The sequence below is a fragment of the Elaeis guineensis genome, chromosome 5 (assembly GCF_000442705.2).
Source record: "Elaeis guineensis isolate ETL-2024a chromosome 5, EG11, whole genome shotgun sequence".
Lineage (NCBI taxonomy): Eukaryota > Viridiplantae > Streptophyta > Magnoliopsida > Arecales > Arecaceae > Elaeis > Elaeis guineensis.
Genome location: NC_025997.2, coordinates 9652096 through 9668559, shown reverse-complemented (window position 1 = coordinate 9668559; position 16464 = coordinate 9652096).

Below are 16464 nucleotides of genomic sequence, written 5' to 3'. Positions count from 1 at the left end.
CAGCCTCTCTCTCAGCACATCTTGGATGAGCCGATCCCGTCTCGGTTCAAGATACCACAGGTGGAAGCATACAATGGCTCCACCGATCTAATCGACCACTTGGAGAGCTATAAAGCTCTCATGATGATCCAGGGGGCAACTGACGTCCTCTTATGCATTAGCTTCCTGGCAACTCTTCGAAAAACTACTCGGGTCTGATATTTCGGGCTTCAATCGGGAAGCATCGATTCTTTGAACAGCTTGAACATTCTTTTATGGCTCACTTCAGCACTAGCCGAAGGCCGCCACGAACATCCAACAGTCTCTTCTCAATCAAACAAAGAGAGACTGAAACTTTAAGAGACTTTGTGGCCCATTTCAATACGGCCACACTTGAGGTCAGGAATCTCAACGAAGATATGGCCATATCGGCCATGAAGAGGGGTCTGAAGGGATCTAGGTTTTTCTACTCTTTGGACAAAACTCTCCTCCGGACCTATGCTAAACTTCTCGAACGTGTGTATAAGTATATCCACGTGGATGAGGCTGCTTCTGACCGACGTCAGACAGAAGGCAAAAGTCAGAAGAAGAAACAGAAAAAAAATGGAGCTCCGACCGAATCAAGTCAGCCACCCTCCAATAAACGAGCTTTACCTCAACGACGAAGTCCGAAGTCGAACTATGGCCTAAAATCAAACTATGACAGGTATGACTCCTATACTCCTCTCTCTGCTCCTTATACGCAGATTCTTATGGAGATTGAAGGAGCAGAATACCTACGATACCCCCACGATGAAAATGCCCTCGAGAAATCATGATCGAAGGAAGTACTGTCAGTTCCATCATGATCATGTCACGATACTGAATAATGCATCCAGCTCAAAAATGAGATAGAGGCCCTGATCCGATGAGGCTATCTCAAAAAGTATCGAAGAAATCATTGAATCAACCTCCTGTCGACTGACGACCTCAGCCGCAAACTGAGGAGGCTATCAATAATCAGCCGACTGCAGGAGTGATCAACATGATCTCTGGGTGACTGAATTGAGAGGTAACTTCCGAAAAAAAGTCAGTGAAAAGGTGACGACTCAATGATGTAATAACTTTTTCAAAAAAAGATGTTCGGGAAATTCAAACTCTCCATGATGATGCTGTTGTTGTTTCAGCAATAATAGCAAATTATGATGGAAAAAAGAATCCTTGTAGATAATGGACGATCTAGCCTATAACAGCATACTCGGACGATCTAGCCTTAATGCATTGAGAGTGGTGGTCTCAACATACCATTTATTGATCCGATTCCTGACAAAGAATGGAGTCGAAGAAATACGTAGAGACCAACAGTTAGCCCGACGCTGCTTCTTAGTCTCCACTCAAAATAATAAACTTGAACTCTCTATCCGTCGACAAGTTGGACCAAAGAGAGAATCAGGAGATGGGTGAACTAGCTGAACAACTGGTTTCTATCCCACTAAAAGAAGAAAATCTAGAAAAGACAGTCCAAATTGGATCACAGCTGTCTGATTTGGAGCGACAGCAATTAATAAATCTACTAAGAGCAATTGCCGACATCTTCGTTTGGTCGCCACCACATACCAGGTATCTCTCCGGATGTAATAACTCATTGACTCAACATCAATCTAAATGTCAAGCCGGTGAGATAGAAGAAATGACCTTTTACCCCCAAAAGATAGAAGATTATTGACGAAGAGGTCGACAAGCTCCTCGCAGCATGCTTCATTAGAAAAACTTCTTATCCCGACTGGCTTGCCAATGTGGTAATAGTAGGAAGGCCAATGAAAAATGAAGGATCTGCATCGACTATACAGATTTAAATAAAGCTTGTTCAAAGGACAGCTTTCCATTATCGAAGATTGATCATCTGGTTGATGCAACTTCAGACCATCGACTTTTAAGCTTCATGGATACCTTCGTCGGATATAATCAAATTCGAATGGCATCTAAAGACAGAAGCACACAGCCTTCGAATCGATAAAGGCATATACTGCTATAAAGTGATACCTTTCAGTTTGAAAAATACTGGAGCCACCTACCAACGGCTTGTCAATAAGATCTTCAAAGCACAGATCAGGTGAAACATAGAGGTACATATGGACGATATGCTGGTGAAAAGCCCCAAGCTTCAGAGCATGTTCGAGATCTAGAAGAAGTCTTTAGCACACTTCGATGATACCGGATGAAGTTGAATCCAACTAAGTGTGTGTTTGGGGTGACTTCTGATAAATTTTTTGAATTTCTTGTGTCACAATGAGGAATAGATACTAATCTCGAGAAGATAAAAGCTATCATTAATATGAAGCACCGAGCTCCAAAAAGGAGATACAGCAACTTAAGGAAAGAGTCGCCGCGCTCAGCCGATTCATTTTTAGGTCGGCTGAAAGATGTTTGCCTTTCTTCAAGACTTTGTGGCAAACGAAGACTTCTCATGGTTGGATGAATGCCGACAGTCCTTCGAAGACTTGAAAAAGTACTTGGCCTCTCTGCTCTACTCACAAAACCAAAGGTCAAAGAAACATTGTATCTCTCTTTGGCAACTTCGACTAAAGCGGTCAGTTTGGTGCTCGTCCAAGAGGATGAAAATCGAATCCAATGATCGATCAACTACACCAGCAAGGTGCTACATAATGCTGAAATGAGGTATTCAAGAGTGGAGAAGATGATATACGCTCTGATTATATCATCGAATGACTTCGCCTATACTTTCAAGCACATCCGATTGTGGTCTTGATCGATCAATCGTTGAAGGCAATCTTGCATCGATCTGATACTTTGGGTCGAATGGCAAAGTGGGCAGTAAAACTTGATGAATTTGACATACAACATCATCCATGCCGTTAATGAAGACGCAAGTTCTAGCTGACTAATCGTCGAATATACAATATCCGACAATATACCAGAGAATGAAACTGATGATACAATAAAGTAGACCGTGACTCCCGAACCCGACCTAAAGTCGACTTGGATGCTACATATTGATGGAGCATCTAATGCATGGGGCAGTGGAGCAGGTCTCATTCTTACAAATTTTGAAAGAATAGTCACTGAATATGTCCTTTGATACAACTTTAAAGCATTGAATAATCAAGCCGAATATGAAGCACTCTTAGCTGGCTTGAAGATCGCCAAGAAACTTGACATCGACAGTTTGAAGTCTTCACCGATTCGTAATTAATTGCTGGACAGATCAAGGACGAATTTGAAGCTCGAGATCTAATCATGATGAAGTATCTTCAGAAGGTGAAGGATCTTATATCAATCTTGAAATATTTTGAGATCTTTCACATTTCAAGAACTGAAAATGCTTGAGCCGACATACTCTCGACTTGCAACTATTTTTTTCAACTCACTGGGTCAGATATTCGTTGAATGTCTGAACAGCCGAGTATCAACAAGGTTGAGGAGGTATTACAGCTCACTGTTGAACCAAGCTGGATGGATCTGATCGTCCAGTACTTAACAAGTAAGACTCTTCCTATGGATCCCTCAGAAGCCAAACGACTTCGATGGATGGCCTCTCAATATATTATGATGAATGGTCATCTCTACAAAAGATCTTCTCTCTTTCTTTGTTAAAGTGTTTAGGACCAACAGATACCGACTATGCACTTCGAGAAGTTCACGAAGAGATTTATAAAAATCACTTGGGGGGAAATCATTAGCCTACAAAATCTTACAACAAAGATATTATTGACCACCATGAAGAAAGATGTAGCTGAGCTTGTCTGAAGGTGTGAACCATGCCAGAAATATGTGAATATCCAGCACCAACCAGCCAGCCAGCTTATACCGATTGTTGCACTTTGGCCCTTCGCACAGTAAAAAAATTGACATACTCGATTTTTTTCCCCGACATCTGGTCAGAGAAAATCTATTGTGATTGTTATGGACTACTTCACCAAATGAGCAGAAGCTGAACCTCTGACACAAATTATCGAAAGTAAGATGTAAGATTTTATTCAGAAATCAATAATATGCAGATTTGATTTGCCACACACCATCATCACTGACAATGATCGGCAATTCGACAATCAAAACTTAAAGAGTTCTGTGCAAAATTTTATATTACGCACAAACTCACCTCAGTCGGTCATCCACAATCAAACGGAGAAGTGAAGGTAACAAACTGAGCAATTCTGCATAGACTTAAGATCTGACTGAATGAAGCTAAAGGTCTTTGGATAGAAGAACTATATCCAATCTTATGAACGTACCGAATAATTCCTCACATACCGACATGAGAGTCACCATTCAATTTGGCCTACGGAACATAAGCGATGATCCCGCTCGAGATCAAATTGCCATCAACAAGGGTCAAACAATACAGTGAGCCGAACAATTTTGAATGTCAGAGAGCTGATTTAGATCTACTCCCAAAAGTTCGACAGCAAGCTCAAGTTCGGATGGCTGCATATCGATAAAGAGTAGTCCGGTACTATAATGTAAGAGTCAAATCGAAGATCTTTCAGTCAGGAGACTTGGTTCTAAAGAAAGCAGAAGTTTTGAAACCTTTAGATCAAGGAAAGCTATCTCCAAATTAGAAAGGACCTTACAGAATAGTTGAAACACTCAGATCGAGCGCATATCGACTGAAAATACTTGAAGGGTCAACTATTTCTCGAACATGGAATGCCGACAATTTAAAGATGTATCATCAATAAAATCATCCATGTACATATTGTTCGTAATGAAATACAGAAATTTAGAATTTCAAAATCATAAGTCTCGATCGACTTTCATCAATCATCGACTATATGTCAGCTTTTACTGTAAAAGTCGAACTATTGACTATACTTCAACACAAAATTTACCTTGATTTTTCATGGTAAGAATTGACATTAATTACACTAATTTTCATTGTAAAGACCGTCGTATCGACTATGTCTCATATTGAATATATTTTGGCTTTCTACTATAAAAATCGAGTACTGACTATGTCTCAGTATTGAATATATTTCAGCTTTCCACTGAAAAAGCCAAATATCGACTATGTCTTGGTATTAAATACATATCGGTTTTCACTGTAAAAGCCAAACATAATCGAAAGACTAGTATGCCGACTTAGTCTTAACTAAGCAGAACATTATGCCAATACAATCAAGATTGGATTGGAATTATACCAACTTGGCTATGGCTAGTCGAAGGATGTTCAGCTTGCCACCGATTATCAAATGATACGACGTACCAACCGATTAATCATCAGACTCAGGGTATTCGACTTATTATCGTTTATCCTAATTCTTAAAGTACGTCAAAAAAAACTACGTGACTAACAGGTGATTCTATAAGTTTTTATCAAATGATCGATTCGTCGATTAATGTTCGATAATTAAATAATTTGCATTACAGACAAGCGCAATCAGATAGAAGTCTTAACTTAGAAATTTTTTTTATTCATTATAAAGAGGTTACAAAATTGGACCGAAGTCTGATTATAAGTGTCTGATTATAAAAAAAAAAAAAAAAACTACACCGATCAAACTTTGTCGCCATCCTTATCTCTTTGCTCTGGAGTAGCTTCGGGGATTTGGATGACTTTTGGTGGTGGTGGTGTCGGTGTTTTTCTTTCAACCGACACTAAATCTTCTTCACAGCTTCATCTTTCGATCTTGGAGGAACAATGCTGCTCAAGTCAAGATTCGGATATAATTTTTCGACCGCATCTCGACTGTCTTCATACCCGATATAGTAAGAGACGAATCCGCCTTCGGGGATCTCTTTCTTGAATTCTTTTGAAAACTTGAAGTCCTCGATCGCTCAACTTAACGCCTCCTTCACCGACTCTGCTTCTGCTTTGCCAACTCAGTATCGGCTTGTGCCAACTCAGCATCGGCTCGTGCGGAAGATGACTCTTCTTCGGCTAGTGCCAACCTTTCAAGGCTGGTTCGATGTCGTCCACATTCGACTTTGAGTTCAGCAATACATCCATCTCATTCTCATCGAGATCGGTGGATGGAGTGTTTCTTGCTCTTGACCTTCGACTCAAGAGCTAAATATTTTAACGAGTCGACTCAAGTTCGGCTCTAGAAGATTCCAAGTCGTCAGTCAATTGAGAGATCTCCTGCTAAAGCTTGGCCTCCCGCTCAGCTGCCAACTTAAGCTATTCAAGGACAGCCATCTTTTCAGCATCGACAATTGTCATTTTATTCATCCATATATGATGGAAGTTGCCAAACTTATCATAGCGGCTTCTAAGGCAGATATGTCATAGATCAACTGCAGACAGAAGATAAGTCAGATCAAAAGAAAATGACTTACCCCGACTATCATCGGGTAGAAGGATGAGAACATCTCGGCCACTGTCCTTTTTCTTCGACTCTCTCGGTCAGTCAAGAGAATTGCGGCATGGAGAAGCCATTTGGCCAATGTTGGGTTGACCAAGGCTAACTCACCTTCAAGCATTACAAGATTGAAATGGACTGTGTTGCCCTCCGACGCTGCATCATTCGTCAAAGTCATCGAAGCTTTTCTCCGATCTCCTGTCGGCAGCCCTACATTTGAAAGCATGAAAAAATTTGAACTGGATTGTGTCAAAGAAACTCCTATTGAAGGAGCAACTAGCGCAGCTGCCGACTGCTTAGGTTCACCACAACCTTTGCTTCAGTCCGAACCTCCTTGGTTGGTGGAGCTATCGATGTTGCTACGGTAGCTCCCTCTCTCACCACCCCTTCTACAGATGGCATAGTGGGAAGTGCTGTCGGAGCTGACAGCATCAGGACCGGCTCAGAAACTGACGGTGCCTCAGGTTCTCAGTCGACATTGAAGCAGCAGCTCGAGCTTGCATTGAAATAGTAGCTCAAGCTTGGTCGAAGTAGCAGCTTGACCCGACGTTGAAGCAGCAGCTGGAGCTTGCGTTGAAGCAGCAACTGGAGCCTATGTCAAACTGCAACTCGACTCTTCTTTGGTGGTCGGGAAGGTCCAACCTCAGACGCTGCCCTCTTCCTGGTAGTGTACTGACGATCATCGGTGAGCGACACTCACACTTTCAGCTGCATGGCTGCAATCAGAGCAAAAGGTAATACAATCCAGAAATAAAGGAAGAATAAAGTTGGAAATGACCGACTATACTATACCTAAGTTGGCGACCGAACTAAGACCGACGTCATAGAGAGCCTGTTCGGTCATAAGCTCCATCTACGATGGGACCGCAATATCCTTAGCCGATGGAAGTCCTGATCCTCGACCTCCACCGACTGTTATCGTTGGGACCGGTTCTTGGATCGCCCCAACGAGAAAGAAAGCCCCAAGAAAGAGAGGAAGAAGCAAAAAAAATTGGTTCTTCCACTCATGGATGGACGATGGAAGATCGATAATGAAAGAAAAGCCTTTTCGAGGGTTGAAGAACCACCAACCCCTGGCCTTTGTGTGAGGTCAGAGGACAAAAAAAGTATAGAAAAGTGAAGGACAAGGTATGGTCGGCAGTAACCGACACAATAGAGCAAAATTGATTATTAGCCGGAGTGAATTCGATGCCAGCTGAGTAAGACAGAGACCGTAGTAGTCCAAAATATTTGGACGAACTCCAAAATCAAAATCGAAGATCTATCCAAAGATTTTCGACATAGAAGGCCACCTGACCCGAAGGAGGGGTGTTCACCTGACCATTGGCACCAGGGCAAAAAATTGATATTGCTCCGGGATGCAATATTGCTCCTGGAGCCGTTCGACGTTCGATTTGAAAGTAAAAAACCTCACTTTCGGCCAGATGGAGAGTCGTCAGTCAGATTCTCCGACCGACCGTCCCAAGAAGAAGAACCCCTAGCCATTGAAAAGAAAGAGGCTAAAGGAGATGAAGAACGACTCGAAAAAAATAGAGGATTTAACCTGAAACTTAAAAGGGAAGACGAGGAAGAAAGAATCTTCAAACGCTGGAACGATCCTCCGACAGAGTTTTGCAATAAAAAGGACAAATGAAAAGTTAAAAATTGGTTGAAAGCGATCCTATATATATAGGATCCCTCAACGGCCAGGATCTAAGCACTCAAACTAAGATCTGTCAAATGTTAACACGTGGTGACATCTGGGCCAACCATCACTACAAGAAAATGGTCTTTTTGCGATCTTTTTTTTGCAACAAAAATTTTTCTATCGCCAATAAGCCTATTTGCGTGTATCAAAATTTTTATCGATAAAAAAATATTTACGATGCTTTAATAATTTCATCGTCAATAAAAAATATTAGCGACAAAAAATAGAATTTCATCGTAAATAAAAGTTATTTTTGATGATTTTTTTCATCATAAATAATAAAATATTATTTAAATTTTAAATATCTAAATATTAGTGATAAAAATATTTTTATCATAAATAATTTAATTTTTATTATGAAAAATATTTTTTATCATAAATAATTGTTGTTTATAATTAAAAATTTTATCACTAATATTTGAAGAAAAATAAAAAATTTAAAATATCAAATATTATAGATTATTTGTGATGTAAGTTTTCAGTCATAAATAATTTAATTATTTACAACAAAAATTTTAGTTATGTCATAAATAAAACTTATTAACGATAAAAATTTATCATTAATATTTAAAAAAAGTTAAAAATTAAAAAATTAAAAATTATTTATGATGAAAAAATACATCGTAGATCATCAAAATATTTGCTACAGAAAATAAAAGTTTCATCACAAATAATAGATTATTTATGATAAAAAAATTTCATCGTAAATAATGAAAAAAATTAAAAATTTAAAAATTATAGAATATTTGTAATAAAAAAGTTATATCATAAATAATCTATTATTTATGATAGAATATTTATTTTTTATTAAAAAATTATTGATTATTTATGATGAATATTTTTCATCACTAATATATAAAAAATAAAAAAATTTAATTTTCAAAAATGACACTATTAGCGATGTAAAAAATTTTCATCGTAAATCATCAAGCATATTTGTAATGAAAGTAAGTTTTTTTGTTGCTAATAAATTTATTTTAAAAATTTAAAAATAAAAGATAATTTATGATAAAAAATTTTATTTTAAATAATCCACTATTTAGATGCTAAGTTGAATATCTGTCGCAAAATCGTTGCTTATTTACGATGAATATTTTTTTCATCAATATTTAAAAAATAAAAAAAATTAAAATTTTAAAAACTAGATTATTAGCGATGGAAAATATGAAGTCCATCGCTAATGCCTTTTTTTATGATGAAAAATTTCATCGTTAATATTTAAAAAATTTTAAAAGTTTTAAAAATTTAAAAAAAATTATTAAAGGATGTTTAGATATATTATAGTAAATTATTTTATATTAATAAAAATAAATATTAGATAATTTTTAAAAAATAATATATGCACAGAAAAGTATGTAGAATATTAAGATAATATATAGTAATATAAAAAAATAGAATTAAAATAAAATTATTCATAAAAAAATAAAGATAACATCAATTAAAATAAAGTTTAGAGAACGATGATTTTAGATACTTTAGATATATGAATACAGGCCAAAGTATATATGCTCCTTATAAATGAGTGATTTATATATAAAAACAAGAGGTAACCAAACAACATATAGATGAAGTGGTAAGAAAAGAATTGATATTTAATATCTTTAAACCAAGTGAAATGAAGAAAAAGGATTTATATACTCGATCCTAATGAGTTTGGGATCATAGTTTAGTTGAGTTGAGGTGAGACGAGTTGTATATTTAGAAAAATAAATATGATGTAATTTCTTTATAAAAAAAATGAATACTAATGTAGTATAAGGAGAAGAGTCCTCCACATTGTTAAATTTTTTGGTATAATAATGTGAATTGAATCCTTTATGATTCTTATCAATAATTGATTTAAATTATGATTCATTTTAAATTGAGTATTTTATCTCTAGCGAGTAGAGTTATTTCTACTAAAAATATTCTAATAATTGCATGCAACTTTTAACGATTAGTAATTTACAATAAATTTGTAAACAAAGCTATGCCATTTGTAGGAGCAGTAATGATTGTGCGTCTACTTTAATAAATAAGTTAATTATTTTCTATAATACCATAATAGCCATGCACTTATATTTATATATAATATATATAAATACATCTACAAATCAATTTAGCAGATCTGATAAGTCTTTTGAATGAGATTCTAGATTATTATATATATTATATAAATTTTTAAATATATATATTTATATATATATTATATATATATGTATGTATATATATATATTATTTTTTTATAAAAGCATCACATTGCTCATGCTTTTTTTGCTGTAAATTTTAAAAAAAAATGAGAATTTTTTTTTCAGTAATTATTAGCGACGAAATAGCTTTTTCATCGTTAATAAATTAATTAATGATGAAAAGTTCATCATAAATAACTTTTTTATTAAAAAAAAATTTATCGAAAAATATTTTGGTGAAAACTATTAGCGATGAAAAATTTTCGTCGTTAAAAAATTATTAATGACAAATTTTTGCTTTCGTCACAAATAATATTTTTGGGGGAAATATTTTTTCAGTGAAAAATTTTTTTTTGACAGAAACTATTAGCGATGAAAATTATTTTCGTCATTAATAATATTATTAGTGACGAAAAATTTTTGTTTCATCGTAAATTATTTTTTTTTAAATTATTAGCGACGCAAGTTTTCGTCGCTAATGTGTCGCATCTTGTCAAGTTCCATCTGAAATCCATTTTCTTCCTCGATGCCCCCACTCCGATTTTGCATGCTCCCCACCCCCCGTGCCCCCCTCTCTGCTCTGCCCCCTCTCCCGGCCGCCGCATTCACCGCCGTCGCCGTCCTCCATCACCATCACCGTCGCCATCGAGTCACCGTCCGTCGATAAGGTAAGCTATTTTTTTTGGTGTGTTCTCGGGCCAGCGGTGGGCCGTCGGGGATGGAGGAGATGCCGGTGAGGATGGTGCCGGGCCGGGCCGACGGTGCCTGCGTCCGCCATCGGTAATCATTTTTTTTTTTTTTGTGTTTTGTCTGACCACTGGGCCGATGTGGACGGTGCCGGTGCCGGGTCGAGCCGGCGTGGATGGGTGGGCCAAGTCGGGCTGGGTCGGGCCGGCATGGACGGGCCGAGGCCGACGGGGATGGGTGGGTCGGGTTAGACCGACATGGATGGGGTCGGGCCAGCGGAGACGATGCCGGGGCGGGCCAGGCCTGGTCGGGCCGGCTCGGGTTGGGCTGGGTCAAGTCCGAGTAGGGCGGGGATCGCGGGGATGGGTCCGGATTGGGCCATGGCCGACGGGGATGGGGCCGGGCTGGCAGGGATGGGGCCGGGTTGGGGTCGATGGGGATGGAGACCGAGTGGGCTGGGTCGGGTTGGGCTGGTTGGGCCGAGTCGGGCCGACGTGGAGGGGGCCAGCGGGGACGAGGATGGGGCCGGGCCGGTCCGACGGGTCGGGTCTGGCCGGGCGGGCTGGGTTGGGTTGGGTTGGGCCGAGTCGGGTAGGGTCGGGCTGAGTCGGTTCCGGGTCGGACCGGGGCCTGCAAGGATGGGTCTGGGTAGGGCCGTGGCCGGTGGGGTTGGGGCTGGTTCAGCACGGATGGGATTGGGCCGGGCTGGTGGGGATGGGGCCGGGGCTGACGGGAATGGTGCGGGTCGAGCCGACGGGGATGGGGCCGAGGCCGACGGGGATGGGGCCGAGGCCGGCGGGGATGAGGCCGGGTCGGACAGGAAGGGGCCGGGCCGAGACTTGATTGATGATGAGGCTGGGGCTGGCGCGAATGGGGTCTAGCCAGCGGGAATGGTGCCGGGTCGAGCCGGCAGGGATGGGGCTGGGGCCGGCGGGGATGGGGCCGGGCCGAGACTTGATGGGGACGGCGGGGATGGGGCCCGGGCCGAGGGGATGAGGCCGAGTCGGGCTGGGCCGACGGCACGGGCCGAGGCTGGCGGGGATGGGGCTGGGTCAGGCCGGAAGGGGTCCTATTGGGCCAATGGCGCGGGTCGAGGCCTGCGGGGATGGCATTATGAGCAGTGGAATGGAGAGATGCATATTATTTGATTAATTATATTTGTTACATATTATTTTTTAGTATTACTGTTGAAATTATTTAATTATTTGATTAATTATTTTTTTCACTAACAAATGCCATTGCTGTTACTTGTTACAATTTAATTATTTTATGTGCTATTTTGTATGCTGTTGAAATTATAAATATAAAAAATTTTCTGTTTTAGAGAAAACTCTATTGAAATTTGTAATAAAAAAATTTTAATATAAAATTATTTTTTTTGATAAATTAAAAATCATCTTCGAATGCATGTTCAAAGATAGTAGTTAAATTGTATTGAGCCGTAGATTTTCGTTCAAGAGTCGATCTTCATCAAGATCAAATCTTGGATGTTCCGTATTCGATTTTTTGGAAAAGTAATAATATTATTGTTGTTAATAGTTGATATTTCATTTCGTTATGTGGTATCCATAGTTATCTGTCCATTATTTTCTGGGTATATGATAGATAAAGTGCGTAGGCACCATATTCACATCGTATACTTAGAGAACCATGGAGAGATGCTGCAAAATTTTTATAAAAATAAGTAAAATATACACTAATAACAATAATAAAATTATTATTTTCTGAAAGGATAGGACCACACCTGTTAGTAATGATTTGAAATGGATAGGATCATATATTTTTACTTTATTAAATTGATAGAAGGATATTTTCTGTATTACTGTTCAGTCTGTATTTTTTAATATGTGTTGTTTTGCATAAAATGATCCAGATCTGGATTTGAATTGAAATTTTGGCTGGAATTCGAATTGCGATTCAGTTCAAAATTGGATTGGGATCCAGAATACCACTGAATTTTTTTTTGATTGTTAATAATTTTGTGTTTTTGTTAGATAGATATCAACAAAAATTAGATGAATGCTAGAGGTATTTTTTTATCTGAATATCGAAAAGAAGTTCAAAATTTTATTGAGTTTGCACGGCATAAGGCTGATAGTGCTATTCGGATAAAGTATCCATGTAAGGATGTGTCAATATGGTATATTGTCATATAACACTTGTTGAGGAGCATCTGCTATAATATGGTATGGATAAAAATTATACATGTTGGATATGGCATGGAGAGAGTGATCCGAATGAAGTGGTGCGCAATGATGACGATAGTGAAGATGATAGTGATGCCGCTGGACCTGTCGAACATAGTGGTATAAAAAAATTATTAGATGATTTACATCAAGGTGCTTGTTCAAATGTACACATGAGTACTACTATATCTGAAAGCAATTCTGATCATGAACATAATATCCAGCTTGAGGTAGAAGGACTTCTAAATAGTTTGCAAAGCTTGTAAGGGATGTACGAGAGTCACTCAATCCAAATTGTATAAAGTTTTTCAAGTTTTAGATAAAATTACTTCATATTAAAATCATGAACCAATGGAGTCAGAAGTTATTTGATTAAATTTTAACATTGATTAAAGCAGCTCTTTCCGATGGAGAAAGACTTCTGAAATCATATTCTGAAGCAAAAATATACATGCAAAAATAAAACTTGACTATATTCCTATACATGCTTGCAAAAATAACTGTATATTATTTTATAAGGATAACGAACAAGCAACTGACTGTCCGAAATATAGTGAGCCTAGATACAAAATTGATAATAGGAAAGCAAAGAAGATACCTTAAAAGATTTTAAGATATTTTTCATTGATTTAAGACTTCAAAAATTGTATATGTCCACAAAGATAGCTGAAGAAATAAAATTACATTATAAGCAGCAGATTTCAGAGGAGAACATACTTAATCATCCGACCGACTTTTAGTGTGAAAAAACTTCGATGCAAAGCATCCGCACTTTGCGAGTGACCCGTGCAATATCCGACTTGATCTAGCGACAGATCGATTTAATTTCTTTGACAATCTGAGTACCTCTTACAGCATATAGCCTGTGATGCTAGTTATATATAATGTGTCACTTTGAAAGTGCCTGAAAAAAATTTATTTTTATGTCTCTGTTGATTTAGGACTAAAAGTACTAGATAATGAAATTGATGTATATCTATGATCTTTAATCGATGATCTGAAGAAGCTATGGAAAAATGAGGTACAGACATATGATTCTGTGAGTCGAAGTAATTTTAAGTTGCATGCTTCAATTCTATGAACCATAAATAATTTTCTCCATATAAAAATTTATCTGGATGAAGCACCAAAAGATATCTTGCATATCCGATATGCAATAGGGATGCATTCTCCTTATATTTAAAGCACGGACAGAAAATATGTTTCATGGGTCATCGATGGTTTTTCTTCCTGCTAATCATTCTTGGAGGACTGTTATAACTAATATTTTGATGGTAAGTTCAACCGACATCTGCCACCTAAGAAGTTAAGTGGAGCAAAAATTTTAGAACAACTTGAAATCATTGAAAACATTCAATTTGAAAAAATATGGATACTCGCAAGTGGAAGCGTACTGAAGCTGAGCTGAATTGGATGAAGCGAAGCATCTTTTTTGAACTACCGTATTGGAATCAGTTACTACTACATCATAATCTGATGTAATGCACATTGAAAAGAATATGTGTGATAATATCATCGGTACTGTATTGAACATCTTAGAAAAATAAAAGATGGTATAAAAGTTATCTTGATTTACAGAAAATAGGAATTCGATTGGAGTTGCATTTAGTTTGGCAAGATGAGAGATTTTTATGCCATCTGTATGTTATTTACTGTTTGATGAGGAAAAGAAGAATTTCTGTGGATGGTTCAAAATCGTAAAGTTTTCTGATGCATACGTTTTAAACGTATCGAGTGTGTTAGGAACAACGACGGTAATATCTCTGATATAAAAAGTCATGATCCTATGTGATGATGCAATATTTGCTTCCTATGGTCATGCGTGGCTATTTGGGTGGTGATGTTCCAACTGCATTGATTGAGCTGGGAGTGTTCTTTCGAGAAATGTGTTGCCAAAAATTGAAGATTAACTTACTTGAGAGATCAGAGAAGGATATCATACTCATTCTTTGTAAGTTAGAAAAAATATTTTCACCATCATTTTTTGATGTTATGGTGCATCTGACTGTTCATCTTTCAAAGAAAGCTCTTTTGGTTGGATCGGTACATTATCGATGATATATCCTATTGAAAGGTAAAGAAATTATACGTACTTTATCATATCAATTATAAGATGTAAATATATTTCTAAAATTTAAATTTATTTTTATTTGTAGATTCTTGTGTACCTTAAAAATATGTGCACAATAAAACAAGGCCTGAAGGATCTATAGCGAAAGCATATGTAGCTACCGAGTGTGTCACATTCTGCTCGATATATCTTGATAATATCGAAAAAGATTCAATCGTACAGATCGTAACACAGACTGTGAATGGGGTGACAATGAACCGATGTTGTCTATTTTTAAACAAATGGTTCGACCTATTGGTGCAAGAAGATTTAAATTTATAAACGTAAACGAGCTATCCAAGGCACACTTTTATGTTCTAAATAATTATGAAGAAATTGATGATTTTATTGAGTTAGTACCATCTTACCATAGTATTTAATATTTTAAGTAAATTTTTTATATCGATATAAAATTAAAAATCATAACTTCTTATAGCGAGCACAAGAGTATACTATGTAAAAGAATAATACGGATGTCAATGATGATATAGGAAAAAATTTGCAAAATGATTCGATCTTGTAAGTTGCATTAGTGATACATTATTTATTTACTTATAAATAATATTATTTGAATCAATATAATTTTTTATGTTATAATGTAAATGAAATATAAGTATTTCAATAAAGAAGTAGGTACGATTGATGAGTTGCATGATTTAGCATATGTCCTGATCAAAGAGTTAATCACTATGCATCATGTATCATTGGAGGAATGAAATTTCACACAAGAAGCTTGAGATGCAACGACGGACCCAGAATAGTGGAATTGCTACAACAGGATATGAAGGAGAAGAAGAGATTGATTATTATGATGTACTGGTAGATATCATAGAACTGAAGTATGGTCTAGTAATTTTATATTTTTATTTAGTATGAATGGTGAGATATTAGTAATAAAAAGATCGATATTTATATCGATTCGTAATTTATTAGTGTAAATTTTGTACGAACATGGTACCAAAATGAGTCGTATATATTAGTAACTCAAGCGAAACAAGTAATATATTTGAAGGATCTAAAGTATCAAGGTAATTGACATGTTGTATAAAAAATAATATCTAGAGGCATATATGATATACCAACCCGATTAGAGATGGATAAAAATTTGGATTTACATGAAGAGAAAGATTTTCAGCAAGAAAAACAAACATTAGCCGAGCTTTTGGTTGATGAAGAACTTGTAACAGCATCTTTAAATAGGGCTGATCTGCCGTCCAACGAAGTTGAAGCTGATTTTGTATTTAATCTTGATGAGTCGGAGGGCGACAATCAGTTCATAAATGACGATGAGATAGAAGACGACACATATATCGATTACTGTGTTTCGGAGGAGGATCTACAAATCGAG